We start from the raw sequence: 16,172 nt of genomic DNA on the forward strand, positions 1-16,172 counted from the left end.
TTTTTACATGTTTGAACAGATTTTTAAATTATTATTTGTGTAGATTTGTCAAAAGTAGATGCCTAACACTTTAAAACTGAGTTATAGGGCTGGCGCCGTGGCTCACTAGGCTAATCCTCCACCTTGTGGCACCGGCACACCAGGTTCTAGTCCCAGTCGGGGCGCCGGATTCTGTCCTGGTTGCCCCTCTTCCAGGCCAGCTCTCTGCTGTGGCCAGGGAGTGCAGTGGAGGATGGCCCAAGTACTTGGGCCCTGCACCCCATGGAAGACCAGGAGAAGTACCTGGCTTCTACCATCGGATCAGCGCAGTGTGCCAGCCACAGCACGCCGGCCATGGCGGACATTGGAGGCTGAACCAACGGCAAAGGAAGACCTTTCTCTCTGTCTCTCTCTCTCTCTCACTGTCCATTCTGCCTGTCAAAAAAAAAACTGAGTTATAGCCACAAAGCACAAAGTTAAGAGCTCTCTTTGATTATTAGAGAAAACATTTCATAGACATGGACATAAATAAGCTATAGAAAGTGGGAAGAAGCACCCTAAGTAGAGAAACAGTTTCACTTATTTTTTATTGCTATGAGAAAGACAATCCTTGTGGCCACACACAAATTAGAAAGACATAGGAACATATCCACAATATCCTATATATGACATTGCAAATTGAGTCACCGATGTTTTAAATCAGAATGCAAGAGTTAATATTTAGAAGAACACTAACACTCCCAAACTTTCCAAAGTTTTGGATATGAGAATCATCAAGGTATATTTTCATTTGGATTTTAATGGGTTAATCACCCACATATTGAAAATAACCTGGGGCCTGTGGGTTAAAGCTGCTGCCTGCAGCATCAGCATCCCTTATGGTCACCAATTTGAGTCCCAGCTGCTCTGCTTCTGATACAGCTCTCCTCTCTGGCCTGGGAAAACAGCAGAAGATGGCCCAAGTCCTTGGGCCCCTACACCCATGTAGGAGACCCAAAAGAAGCTTCTGGCTTCTGGCATCAGCTAGCTCAGCTCTGGCTGTTGCAGTCATTTGGGAAGTGGAGCAGCAGATGGAGGACCTCTCTCTCTTTCTCTCTCTCTCTCTCTCTCTCTGGCTCTACCATGCTCAATAACTTTCAAATAATTAAATCTTTAAAAATTTTAAAAAATAACCTAGCATTCATATTTTATGTCTCTTATAAACCTACTTCTCAGGAAAAAACAAGTAGATATTACTTTTCTCTTGGAAAACTTTGAAGTATAAGGCTAATAAAAGCTGAGAAATACAATCATACTGCATCTCTCAGCAATATAGCACAGATGGAAAAATTGATCTCAGTCGTTGATTATATGCACAAGCCTTGTTAAAGCATCAAGCATCTAAATATGAACCAAACCAAAGAAAAAAAAGTTAAACCTGCTTTTTTAGAAGGTGCCATATCAATCATGCAAGTTTTTTTTATTCCTAGTCCTCTTCTCAATGACATCTTGGAATTACATATCTACCCAAACTTTTCATTTTTAATGAAGAGAGTGGTGTCTTGTTTTTCCTCTTTCTGCACTTTCCATTTTCTTTTGTTAATAAGGAGCTTTGTTTTCCCTTGCATCGTTCGCTGTTACCCCATCTCAGGGCTTTAAGCAGGGTTGATCAAGAACAATTCTCTGTGTAGAGATGGGCTGTGATCCAGTCTCCTTATCTATGTGAGTACCATAAATAGAAATTGCTTGGAGCCCAGTCCCTGCTGTTAAAATCTTTTCTTATGTTTTAGTACATGAGGTTTCCAAGGTCTGCTTTTAGTCTCCCTTAATTCTTTTTTTAAAGATTTATTTTATTTATTTATTTGAAAGTCAGAGTTACACAGAGAGAGGAGATGCAGAGAGAGAGAGAGAGAGAGAGAGAGAGAGAGAGAGAGAAATGACCGGAACAGTGCCGATCTGAAGCCAGGAGCCAGGAAGTTTCTCCAGGTGTCCCATGTGGGTGCAGGGGCCCAAAGACCTAGGCCATCTTCTACTGCTTTCCCAGGCCATAGCAGAGAGCTGGATAGGAAGAGGAGAAGCTGGGATTAGAGCCAGTGCCGATACTGGATGCCAGCACTTTAAGCCAGGGCTTTAACCCACTGCATCACAGCGCTGGGCCCAAGTCTTATTTATTTATTTATTTATTTATTTATTTATTTATTTATTTTGGACAGGCAGAGTGGACAGTGAGAGAGAGAGACAGACAGAAAGGTCTTCCCTTGCTGTTGGTTCACCCTCCAATGGCTGCCATGGCTGGGGCACTGCGCTGATCCGATGGCAGGAGCCAGGTACTTATCCTGGTCTCCCATGGGGTGCAGGGCCCAAGTACTTGGGCCATCCTCCACTGCACTCCCGGGCCACAGCAGAGAGCTGGCCTGGAAGAGGGGCAACCGGGACAGAATCAGGCACCACGACTGGGACTAGAACACGGTGTGCTGGCGCCGCAAGGAGGAGGATTAGCCTAGTGAGCCGCGGCACTGGCCCCAAGTCTCCCTTAATTCTATCAGCTCCTCACTAGTCTTCCCATGTACTAAACATTCCCTGAAATGTATTAGAGGGTTTCATTTGAATTGATTCAGTGATTTCCAAGGAATAATCAAGTACCTATCAGATAGTTGTAGAAAAAAATCTCTTAATAACAAATACACTGTATTTTTGACAATAATTAACATGAAAAATGTCTATATACTATATATTCAGAACTATCTTGGGATTTTTTTAAGTTGTTGCTTTATGGCATTATTTATAATGACTATATATTCTATGGGAACCACATGGAGTAATTCACTAGAATTTGAAGGAATGTAACCTAGTTCTAGTACCTTAGCTTTCAGATTCAAATGTACATGTAGTCTCTTTAATTTGAAAAAAAATGAAGAGCATGGATACTTGTTGGCATTCATATTTCCAGCTTCTCTCAGTAACTAAGGACATAGGTAATCATAGACAGCAGGAAAAACTCACTTTTCACATAATCCCAACAGGGGTTGTGAGCTTCAATCCAGAGAAGCAGGACTCATTCTATTTTGTTAACTCAAAAATGCTTTTCATACAAATAAAGCACAATGGAAATAAATAGGGATTCATCTCATCCATCATGTCATCACAGAGTTGTGAATTGCACTATTTTTAAATATCTAAAATATATTTCTTCTATAAACATTTATTTTTTTAACTTTTATTTAATGAATATAAATTTCCAAAGTACAGCTTATGGATCACAATGGCCAATGGCTTTTTTCCCCATAACTTCCTTGCCACCCATGAATCTCCCCTCTCCCGCTCCCTCTCCCATTTCATTCACAGCAAGATTCATTTTCGATTCTCTTTATATACAGAAGATCAACTTAGCATATATTAAGTAAAGATTTCAACAGTTTGCACCCACACAGAAACACAAAGTGAAAAATACTGTTTGAGTACTAGTTATAGCATTAAATCTCAATGTACAGCACACTAAGGACAAAGATCCTACATGAGGAGTAAGTGCACAGTGACTCCTGTTGTTGACTTAACAAATTGACACTCTTGTTTATGGCCTCAGTAATCACCCTAGGCTCTTGTCATGAGCTGCCAAGGCTATGAAGGCCTTTTAGTTTGTCGACTCTGATCATATTTAGACAAGGTCATAGTCAAAGTGGAAGTTCTCTCCTCCCTTCAGAGAAAGGTACCTCCTTCTTTGATCACCTGTTCTTTCCACTGGGATCTCACTCACAGAGACCTTTCATATAGGTTGTTGTTTTTTTTAAATGTCTTGCTTTCCAAGCCTACAATACTCTCATGGGCTTTTCAGCCAGATATGAATGCCTTAAGGGCTGATTCTGAGGCCAGAGTTCTCGCAACATTTAAATAATTTCTTCAGTCCCAAGTTATATTTAAAATAGCTCCTTTTAAAATATATTATTCTGTTTTTATTTTAAAGTGAACAAATTTTATGTATTTTATATAGAGAGATTTAGGAGCATAGTTATGTTTCCCACCCTAATCTCCCTCCTGGTCATGATTCCACCCTTCCTTCCCCTCCCTTTTTTATTGTTTCTTTGCATTATTATGATGATCTACTTTCCATTTATTTTATATTTGTAAGATTAATCCTACATTAATTAAACAATTCAACAAATAGTAAGAAGAAAAATAAAGTGTAATTTTCAGATGTACTACTTTGTATGTATATATACCACAATATTATTTTTCTTTAACTATTTTCACTTTTCATAAATATATAGAAAAACTTTCTGTGAACTATCCCATTTCATCTCAGTCCCTATTTTTCAGGGATTCTTTTTTCATCTCACTACATTTTAACTCTGATCCAGCTCTCTGCTGTGGCCTGGGAAAGCAGTAGAAGATGGCCCAAGTCCTTGGATCCCTGAACCCATGTGGGAGACCTGGAAGACACTCCTGTTTCCTGGCTTTGTATTGGCCCATCTCCAGCCATTGTAGTCATTTGGCGAGTGAACCAGTGGATGGAAGACTTCTTTATCTCTGCCTGTGTCTCTCAGTAACTGTGTCTTTCAAATAAACCATTTAGAAATCAAAATAAGCAAATGACCACATAATTTTCTGCTTAGCATATTTTAAACAAAGCTTTATTTCTTCCTTCTTTTTGGAGTTAATTATCTTAATACTTGACTATTCTAATTGTTCCCATTAATTGTCAAACCTAAAGACACAGAAATCCAACATATGTTCTGTTTTTCACGTGAAATAATTGCTATAATCTCTATTGAATACGTAGTGTGCAATGGACATTCCTCATCCTCATCTTGCTTGAATTTTCAATAATATAAGACATTCTTGGCTGGCACCGTGGCTCACTAGGCTAATCCTCCGCCTTGTGGCGCCGGCACACCGGGTTCTAGTCCTGGTCAGGGTGCCGGATTCTGTCCCAGTTGCCCCTCTTCCAGGCCAGCTCTCTGCTGTGGCCCGGGAGTGCAGTGGAGGATGGCCCAAGTACTTGGGCCCTGCACCCCATGGGAGACCAGGATAAGTACCTGGCTCCTGCCTTCGGATCAGCGCGCCGGCCACTGCGCCATTGGAGGTTGAACCAATGGCAAAGGAAGACCTTTCTCTCTGTCTCTCTCTCACTGTCCACTCTGCCTGTCAAAAAATAAATTAATTAATTAATTAAATAAAAAATAAGACATTCTTAAACAACTGATTACTTATGAAGCTGTTTTCAGTTTAGCTTATTTAATGCAGCAATTATCTTTTGGTGTTCCCTCTGGGTTATTTTCTCGAGGTAATACATTCCTCCAAAATATCAACCGTGGAATTTCCCCAGTGCTGGAATGGGGAAACTATTCAATTCTCAGTCATTTGGTCCTGTGACTTTCACTCTGTACACCAAAGATTCCCCAGTGTGTATGTACAACACAGCCTTCTATTCAGATACTTCATTTTAGTTTCATCCATGTGGGCTCTTCAGTCAGCAGGAGTTTCAAAGTGGATATTTTGAAGAAATAAGCAGGAATTTCAAATTTCATGCACAAAAATAATTTTTAATTTCATTTTTTCTCATTAACTCTTAGCGGTATTTTTTGTATTTAAGGTATCTAAACTTAAAATATTTGAACTGAACACAAATTATTTAATCCTTAGTTATAATGATTTCCCATTGAACTGGCTTCATGAGCTAGAATCCTCAGACTTACAGTTAGGACTTATCTTGGGACTTGTCTCTCCTTCAAAATTCCATACATAATGCAACAATATTCCCTTTGTTTTACTTGATAAATATCTTGAAATTTGTCCAGTTCTCATAAGTTTTGAACTTGGATTATATCATGATGCTTCCTACTCATGTCCAGTTTTTTCATCTTCAAATAAATCATCCATTAGTGTCCCCAAAAAGCATTATTTGCCCTTTTTCTGCTGAGTCTTCACTCACCCTCCTCTATTAGTATACAATATGCTCTTCCCTTGTGCTAATACTTTATTCTTCATTTTTTTAACTTTTATTTAATGAATATAAATTTCCAAAGTACAGAATATTGATTACAATGGCTTCCCCCCATAACGCCCCTCCAACCTACAACCCTCCCCTTATCCACTCCCTCTCCCCTTCCATTCACATCAAGATTCATTTTCGATTCTCTTTATATACAGAAGATCAGTTTAGCATGCATTAAGTAAAGATTTCAACAGTTTGCTTCCACACAGAAACATAAACTGAAAAATACTGTTTGAGTACTAGTTATAGCATTAAATCTCAATGTACAGCACACTAAGGACAAAGATCCTACATGAGGAGTAAGTGCACAGTGACTCCTGTTGTTGACTTAACAAATTGACACTCTTGTTTATGGCATCAGTAATCACCCTAGGCTCTTGTCATGAGCTGCCAAGGCTATGGAAGCCCCCTGAGTTCACCGACTCTGATCATATTTAGACAAGGCCAGGTCAAAGTGGAAGTTCTCTCCTCCCTTCAGAGAAAGGTACCTCCTTCTTTGATGGCCCGTTCTTTCCACTGGGATCTCACTCGCGGAGATCTTTCATTTAGGTTTTTTTTTTCCACCAGAGTGTCTTGGCTTTCCATGCCTGAAATACTCTCATGGGCATTTCAGCCAGATCCACATGCCTTAAGGGCTGATTCTGAGGCCAGAGTGCTGTTTAGGACATCTGCCATTCTATGGGTCTGCTGTGTATCTCACTTCCCATGTTGGATCATTCTCTCCCTTTTTTATTTATCAGCTAGTATTTGTAGACACTAGTCTTGTTTCTGTGATCCCTTTGGTTCTTAGTCCTATCATTATGATCAATTGTGAACAGAAATTGATCACCAGGACTAGTGAGATGGCATTGGTACATGCCACCTCCATGGGATTGAATTCGAATCCCCTGCTATGTTTCTAACTCTACTGTTTGAGGTAAGTCAGCTTGAGCATGTCCCAAATTGCACATCTCTTCCCTCTCTTATTCCCACTCTTATATTTAACAGCAATCACTTTTCAGTTAAGTTTCAGCACTTAAGAAGAATTGTGTATTGATTACAGTATTCAACCAAAAGTATTAAGTAGAACAAACAAAAAAAATACTAAGAGGGATAACATATTAAGCTGTTCATCAACAGTCAGGGTGAGGGCTGATCAAGTCACCGTTACTCATAGTGTTCATTTCACTTTAACAGGTTTCCTTTTTGGTGCTCAGTTAGTTGTCACCTATCAAGGAGAACAAGTGGTATTTGTCCCTTTGGGATTGGCTTATTTTACTCAACATAATGTTTTCCAAATTCCTAACAGGGATCACTTTTAAGTTAAAATTTAAACACCTAAGAATAATTGTGTGTTAATTACAGAGTTCAACCAATGGTAATAGAAAAAAAAATACTAAAATGGATAAAGTATTACATTGCACATCAACAGTCAGGAGAAGAGCTGATCAAGTCACTGTTTCTCATAGTGTCCATTTCACCAAATGGTTTCCCCTTTGGTGCTCAGTTAGTTGTCGCTGATCAGGGAGAACATATGATATTTGTCCCTTTGGGACTGGCTTAATTCACTCAGCGTGATGTTTTCCAAATTCCTCCATCTTGTTGCAAATGACGGGATTTTGCTGTTTTTGACTGCTGTATAGTATTCTATAAGGTACATGTCCCATAATTTCTTTATCCAGTCTACTGTTGATGGGCATTTGGGTTGGTTCCAGGTCTTAGCTATTGTGAATGGAGCTGCAATAAACATTAATGTGCAGACAGCTTGTTTGTTTGCCAATTTAAATTCCTTTGGGTAAATTCCAAGGAGTGGGATGGCTGGGTTGAACGGTAGGGTTATCTTCAGGTTTCAGAGGAATCTCCAGACTGACTTCCATCATGGCTTAACCAGTTTGCTTTCCCACCAACAGTGGGTTAGTGTCCCTTTTTCCCCACATCCTCTCCAGCATCTGTTGTTGGTAGATTTGTGAATGTGAGCCATTCTAACTGGGGTGAGGTGGAACTTCATTGTGGTTTTGATTTGCATTTCCCGGATTGCTAGTGATCTTGAACATTTTTTCATGTGTCTGTTGGCCATTTGGATTTCCTCTTTTGAAAAATGTCTATTGAGGTCCTTGGCCCATCTCTTAAGTGGGTTGTTTGTTTTGATGTTGTGGAGTTTCTTGATTTCTTTGTAGATTCTGGTTATCAACCCTTTATCAGTTGCATAGTTTGCAAATATATTTTCCCATTCTGTCGGTTGTCTCTTCACTTTCCTGACTGTTTCTTTTGCAGTACAGAAACTTCTCAATTTGATGAAATCCCAAATGTTAATTTTGGCTTTGACTGCCTGTGCTTCTGGGGCATTTTCCAAAAAGTCATTGCCAGTACCTATATCTTTCAGGGTTTTTCCAATGCTCTCTAATAATTTGATGTTGTGTGGTCATAGATTTAAGTCTTTAATCCATGTAGAGTGGATTTTTGTGTAAGGTGAAAGGTAGGGGTCTTGCTTCATGATTCTGCACGTGGAAATCCAGTTTTCCCAGCACCATTTATTGAATAGACTGTCCTTACTCCAGGGATTGGTTTTGGATCCTTGGTCAATTATGAGTTGGCTGTAGATGTTTGGATTGATTTCTGGTGTTTCAATTCTGTTCCATTGGTCTATCCAACTGTTTCTTTACCAGTACCATGCTGTTTTGATTACATCTGCCCTGTAGTATGTCCTGAAATCTGGTATTGTGATGCCTCCGGCTTTGTTTTTGTTGTACAAGATTGCTTTAGCTATTCGAGGTCTCCTATGTCTCCATATAAATTTCAGCATCATTTTTTCCAGATCTGAGAAGAAGGTCTTCGCGATCTTGATTGGTATTGCATTGAATGTATAAATTGCTTTTGGGAGAATGGACATTTTGATGATGTTGATTCTTCCAATCCATGAGCATGGAAGATTTTTCCATTTCTTGGTATCCTCTTCTATTTCTTTCTTTAAGGTTTTGTAATTTTCATCATAGAGATCTTTAACGTCCTTGGTTAAGTTTATTCCAAGGTATTAGATTGTTTTTGTAGCTATTGTGAATGGGATTGATCTTAGAAGTTCTTCCTCAGCCGTGCTATTGTCTGTGTATACAAAGGCTGTTGATTTTTGTGCATTGATTTTATACCCTGCTACTTTGCCAAAATCTTCTATGAGTTCCAATAGTCTCTTAGTAGAGTTCTTTGGGTCCTCTAAAGAATCATACCACCTGCAAAGAGGGATAGTTTGAGTTCTTCCTTCCCAATTTGTATCCCTTAAATTTCTTTTTCTTGCCTAATAGCTCTGGCTAGAACCCCCAGAACTATATTGAATAGCAGTGGTGAGAGTGGGCATCCCTGTCTGGTACCTGTCTGGTACCAGTGGAAATGCTTCCAACTTTTCCCCAATCAATATAATGTTGGCTGTGGGTTTTTCATAGATTGCTTTGATTGTATTGAGGAATGTTCCTTCCAAACCAGTTTGCTTAGAGTATTCATCATGAAAGGGTGTCGTATTTTATCAAATGCTTTCTCAGCATCTATTGAGATAATCATATGGTTTTTCTTCTGTATTCTGTTAATGTGGTGTATCACATTGATTGATTTGCGAATGTTGAACCATCCCTGCATACCAGGGATAAATCCCACTTGGTCTGGGTGGATGATCTTTCTGATGTGTTGTTGCATTCTATTGGCGAGAATTTTATTGAGGATTTTTGAATCTATGTTCATCAGGGATATTGGTCTGTAATTCTCTTTCAATGCTGCATCTTTTCCCAGCTTAGGAATTAAGGTGATGCTGGCTTCATAGAAAGAATTTGGGAGGATTCCCTCTTCTTCGATTGTTCTGAATAGTTTGAGAAGAATTGGAGTTAGTTCTTCTTTAAATGTCTGGTAGAATTCAGCAGTGAATCCATCTGGTCCTGGGATTTTCTTTGTTGGGAGGACCTTTATTACTGTTTCAATTTCTGCCTCAGTTATGGGTCTGTTTAGGTCTTCTATGTCTTCCTGGTTCAATTTAAGTAGGTTGCATGTGTCCAGGAATCTATCCATTTCTGATAGGTTACCCTGTTTGCTGGCATACAAGTCCTTGTAGTAATTTCTGATGATTCTTTTTATTTCTGTGGTGTCTGTTGTTACGCTTCCTTTTTCATCTCTGATTTTATTGATTTGGGTCTTTTCTCTTCTTTTTTTAGTTAGTTGGGCCAATGGGGTGTCAATTTTGATTATTTTTTCAAAAAACCAGCTCCTCGTTTGGCTGATTTTTTGTAATTTTTTTTGGATTCAATCCTGTTGATTTAATCTCTGATTTTTTTTTTTGACAGGCAGAGTGGACAGTGAGAGAGAGAGACAGAGAGAGAAAGGTCTTCCTTTGCCGCTGGTTCACCCTCCAATGGCCGCCGCTGCAGCCGGCGCACCGCGCTGATCCTGGCAGGAGCCAGGAGCCAGGTGCTTTTCCTGGTCTCCCATGGGGTGCAGGGCCCAAGCACCTGGACCATCCTCCACTGCACTCCCTGGCCATAGCAGAGAGCTGGCCTGGAAGAGGGGCAACCGGGACAGAATCCGGCACCCCAACCAGGACTAGAACCCGGTGTGCCGGCGCCGCAAGGTGGAGGATTAGCCTATTGAGCCACGGCGCCGGCTAATCTCTGATTTTAATAATTTCTCTTCTCCTACTAGATTTGGGTCTGGTTTGCTGTAGGTTTTCTAGATCCTTGAGGTGAATTGAAAGCTCATCTATTTGGTGCCTTTCCAATTTCTTGATGTAGGCACCTATTGATATAAACTTTCCTCTTAACACTTCTTTTGCTGCATCCCATAAGTTTTGGTATGTTGTGCTGTTATCCTCATTTACTTCCAGAAAATTTTTGATTTCTCTTTTGATTTCTTCTATGACCCATTGTTCATTCAGGAACATGTTGTTCAATCTCCATGCGTTTGCATATGCTCTAGGGATTCCTGAGTTGCTAATTTCCAACTTCATTCCTTTATGGTCTGAGAAGCTGCATGGTATGATTCTAATTCTTTTGAATTTGCTGAGACTTGCTTTATGACCTAGTATGTGGTCAATCCTAGAGAAGGTTCCATGTACTGCTGAGAAGAATGTAAAATCTTTAGCTGTAGGATTGAAAGTTCTGTATATATCTGTTAGATCCATTTGGGTTATAGTGTCGTTTAATTCTACTGTCTCCTTGTTGATCTTCTGTCCTGTTGATCTGTCTATTTCTGAGAGTGGAGTATTGAAGTCCCCCAGTACTATTGTATTGGTGTTTAAGTCTCCCTTTATGTCCCTTAAGAAATCTTTTAGATAAACCGGTGCCCTGTAGTTAGGGGCATATACATTGATAATTGTTATATCTTCTTGTTGTATTGATCTCTTAATCATTATATAGTGCCCCTCTTTCTCTCTCCTAACAGTTTTTGTGGTAAAGTTTACGTTGTCTGATAGTAAGATGGCTACGCCCACTCTTTTTTCATTTCTGTTGGCATGGTATATCTTTTTCCAGTCTTTCACTTTCAGTCTGTATGGATTCTTGTAAGCAGCAAATAGATGGGTTTTGTTCCTTAACCCAATCAGCCAATCTGTGTCTTTTAACTGGACAGTTCAGGCCATTAACATTCAATGTGACCAATGATAAGTGGTAATTTTCCCTGCCATTTGCCAAAGATAAGTTCTAATATATGCTTTGAATTCCCTGTGATCTTTTGCTGTGAGGTTTCCTTCCTTTACCTTCTTTCATATTTATGACCGTGTTTCTGTGTTTCTGTGTGCAACACATCTTTAAGCATCGTTTGCAGGGCTGGACGAGTGGCGACAAATTCTTTCAATTTCTGTTTGCTATGAAAAGTCTTTATTTCACCTTCATTCATAAATGAGAGCTTAGCAGGATATAATATTCTGGGCTGGCAGTTGTTCTCTCTTAGTACCTGGGCTATATCTCGCCATTCCCTCCTAGCTTGTAGGGTTTCTGATGAGAAGTCAGTGTGAGTCTGATTGGAGATCCTCTGAGAGTAATCTGACTTTTCTCTCTTGCACATTTTAGGGACTTTTCTTTATGTTTCACTGTGGAGAGTTTAATTACAACGTGTCGTGGTGAGGATCTCTTTTGGTCGTGTTTATTAGGGGTTCTGTGAGCTTCCTCACTTTATTCTTCTACTTATCAGAATTTTGTTACTGCCTAGCACAAATTTCCTTTTATTAATTATTCCCATGGAAACCTAAAGCTTCTTTCAAGGAACTTTTTTTTTAATTTTATTTATTTGAGAAGCAGAGTTACAGAGGGAGGTAGAGAAAGGTCTTCCCCTTCCTCTGGCTCATTCCTCCAATGGCCACAACAGCCAGAGCTGAGTAGATCCAAATCCAGGAGTCAAGCACTTGTTCAGGGTCTCCACTTGTTCAGGGGCCCAACCACTTTTGCCATATTCTACTGCTTTCCCAGTCCACAAGCAGGCAGATGGGTCATAAAAGGAATAGCCAGGATGTGAACCAGTGCCCATATGGGATGCCAGTACTGCAGGCAGAGGCTTAGCCTTCTACATCTCAGCACCAGCCCCCAGAGATCACTGAATTTATGGCTGTAATCTTTATGGTATTGTAAGATCTGAGGATTATTTAGAAATATTCAAATCCTTTTGAATCCTTTAAGATGATATTCCCAGTGATTGCCACTGAATATAACAAATATACAGTGTTCAATAAGTGGTCACTAAATGAATTAAACTACCAATTTTAGTTGGTACAGAAAGAAATCATATTTATAACAATAATTTAGATTATACTCCAAACATAAATAAAAGATACCTTCTTGAAAAATTTATTGCATTACCTATGTACTATTGCCTTTATAGTATTATAGTGAATCCATTCATATAGCCCAAGTGTCAGTTGGGATAAATTCTACCATATCAGCTCATATTTACTTTGTGTACATTTGGTTTACACTAACAAAACAGGGTTGGTAAGTCATAACAGAAATTACATGACCCAAAAACCTTATAGAAAAAATATTTTCAATTCCTGGTTTGTTCCATCAATACAATGAAATGTGAGTTTGTATAAGTTAATCTATTATGTTACAACCCACATCACTAAGCTTTTTGATCTGCTGACTTATCATGTCTTACTAAGGAAGTGTCTGATATATTAGTGCACATACCTTACAACTGGACTTTGGAAAAGCAGTAGTCATTCTAGTGTGCAACCATAGCTCTTAGCATACATGTTTGCCCTACCAGGCCTGTGAAATCATTTGGTATGTTCTAACTAGTCAACCACAGGGAGGACTCAGAATTTCACAAATCTGTAACAAGCTAATTTTTAAGTTAATAAAGTTGTTTGGCCCATATACAAAAACTCATGACATAAAAAATATTTTCACAACCCATTACATGCTGAGAGTCTTTGAATTTTTTAAGGATATAGGCTTTTCTTGCCAGTAGGTCTTTTGAGACAAAAGGGGGCTCAAAGTGATGTGGCAGCAGCCATACATTAAAATTCATTGAACTCCTACATTCTTCCCTGTAGAAGCATTCCTACACTGGGATTGAGAACATCTAGGCCATACAAATTAAAATTTTGGAGAGCAGAGCAAAATGCCATGTAATACTGATGATGATAAGCAGATGATCCTTCATGCATTCTTACTTCATGGACCAATTCCTTCTACATAATAAGCTGTCAGTATCTTGATAATCCTTTAATTTCAAAGCTATAGAGTGACCCACATAATGATGCCACCATTCAGTCTCACAGAACCATGTCATCTGAATTCATGTCGATGCTCTATCAGGATGACAAATTCTGGATGGTGTCATGTATGATAGAAAGAGTGGATGTCATTATTTAGTCACCTGCTATTTGAAGTAACATGTGATTTATATTCATAGGAAACTATATACATAATCTCATTGTATTTATAATCTCATTTCTGGGTATAAAACTCAGTGATTCTTTAAATAGTAGTGAAGACTGAGGACCTACAGAGAGAAAGGCAAACTTGGATTTAATATATATACAGAGACTCCAATAAAATTAATCAGTATTCAATCAAGTACCTTGATGATCACGTCATAAATTAATGAAGCATAGTCCATGTTAGTCCCTTTGGTTGGCAGATTGCCCAAACAACAGTGGCAATACCTGGGACAGCAATATTGAGAGTGCAAGCCCTTGCTAATGGATCCAATTTAATAATTCTATGATCACTTTCCATTTGTGCAACCATGGTCATTGTATTTTGGTGTCCCCTGTGTAATAAATGAGAATGGGCAGAGGCAGAGGCCTGTTGAAATCAATGGCCCATGTCATTCTGTCTACATGTTACTATTTCTTCTTTCATGGTTGTTACCTAGTTATTACTAGTAAGCACGATAAAGACCACACATTTTAGCCACTCTACTAAACACATTTCATACTTTCTCAAAAATTCATGCTAAAAATCTTCAGTTCAGTCTTCTTATCAACCATGTAAACTCATGATGTGTATGAGAACTTATAATTATCAATGTTTTTGACCATTTTTTCTCCATGAAGTAGATCAGATAGGGTACTCAGAGCTTTGATTATACCACTACCTTACAAGTCCCTTAACAGGGTACTACTGTTAACCATATACTTTCAACTGATTTTTTTAAGTTTTTTTGTTTTTATTTTTTATTTTTTGTTTTTTGACAGGCAGAGTGGACAGTGAGAGAACGAGAGACAGAGAGAAAGGTCTTCCTTCCGTTGGTTCACCCCCCTCAATGGCTGCTGCAGCTGGCATGCTATGCCGATCTGAAATCAGGAGCCAGGTGCTTCTCCTGGTCTCCCATGGGGTGCAGGGCTCAAGGACTTGGGCCATCCTCAACTGTACTCCCGGGCCACAGCAGAGAGCTGGACTGGGAGAGGAGCAACTGGGACAGAATCTGGTGCTCTGACTGGGACTAGAACCTGGGGTGCCAGCGCTGCAGGTGGAGGATTAGCCTATTGAGCCATGACACCAGCCTCTTTCAACTGATATTAACATACTAAGCAAACCATCCATGAGCAAGATTCAACTTTTTTTTTTAACTTTCTCTGACAGTCATGTGGTAGTCTCTATGCAATCACTAATACAAGAGGGAGGTGAGGACCATTTTTTGTCAGTTTACTTGTGCCTTCTGAGAATGTTGTAGCTTGAGCTTTGATGCATCTTTCCATTTATTTTTGCTGCTACAGCTACTATTCTTTCAAACTTAGTAGGTCTTACAGAATGCATCTCCGTCCTCATAGGCCCTTCACACAGTATAGTTCAATACCCAGTCCTTACTAGTACCCAGGAGCACACCTAGAGGTAGTTTTCAAATGGTATTTATTTAGTAGCCATAGATAATATGGTTTTTTTCTCGAGAACATGTATATTTTCTTTCTTTCCTTTTTTTTGACAGGCAGAGTTAGACAAGAGAGAGACAGAGAAAAAGGTCTTCCTTCAGGTGGTTCACCCTCCTAATGGCCACCATGGCTGGTGTGCTGCACTGATCAGAAGTTGAGAGCCAGGAGCTTCCTCCTGGTCTCCCACACGAGTGCAGGGCCCAAGCACTTGGGGCATCCTCCACTGCCTTCCTGGGCCATGGGGGCATGCATATCTGCATGCTCTCTGAGAAATGGAATGTGGACATAAAAAAAGTTTAAGAGTTTTCGTTTCAGTAGAACTGGATGACACTGAGAAAACAAGAACAATTTCAAGGAAAAGTTTACTTCAGAAGACAAAAGAGGGTGGAGGAAGAGAAGGTGGCAGACCCCAGAGCACTGGAAAGTGGAGAAGAAAGAAAGAGTAGTTCTTAGTCAAGCCACTTATAAATAAGATGCCTAGACTCCATTTAAGTACCAGGTCTTTTCCAAGGTTTCTGCCCACTCAAAAACTAACATTCTTATCATGGCATCCAGCCCTCAGCTCCTGATTCTTGTAAACCAGTTTAAGAGTTGCCAAATTTAGGAAATAAAAATTCAGGGCACCCAGTTAAATTTAAATTTCAGCTAAACATTGTGTGATATCAAAATGTCCCTTTTTTTTAAAAGATTTAGTTATTTTACTTGAAAGTCACAGTTACACAGAGAGAAGGAGAGGCAGAGAGAGAGAGAGAGAGAGAGAGAGAGAGAGAGTCTTCCATCCCCTTGTTCACTCCCCAGATGGCTGCAATGGCTGGAGCTATGCTGATCCAAAGCCGGGAGCCAGGAGCTTCTTCCAGGGCTCCCACATGGGTGCAGGGGCCCAAAGACTTGGGCCATCTT

Source organism: Oryctolagus cuniculus, chromosome 21, assembly GCF_051225735.1.
Source record: "Oryctolagus cuniculus isolate XC-2025 breed Fujian yellow rabbit chromosome 21, ASM5122573v1, whole genome shotgun sequence".
NCBI lineage: Eukaryota > Metazoa > Chordata > Mammalia > Lagomorpha > Leporidae > Oryctolagus > Oryctolagus cuniculus.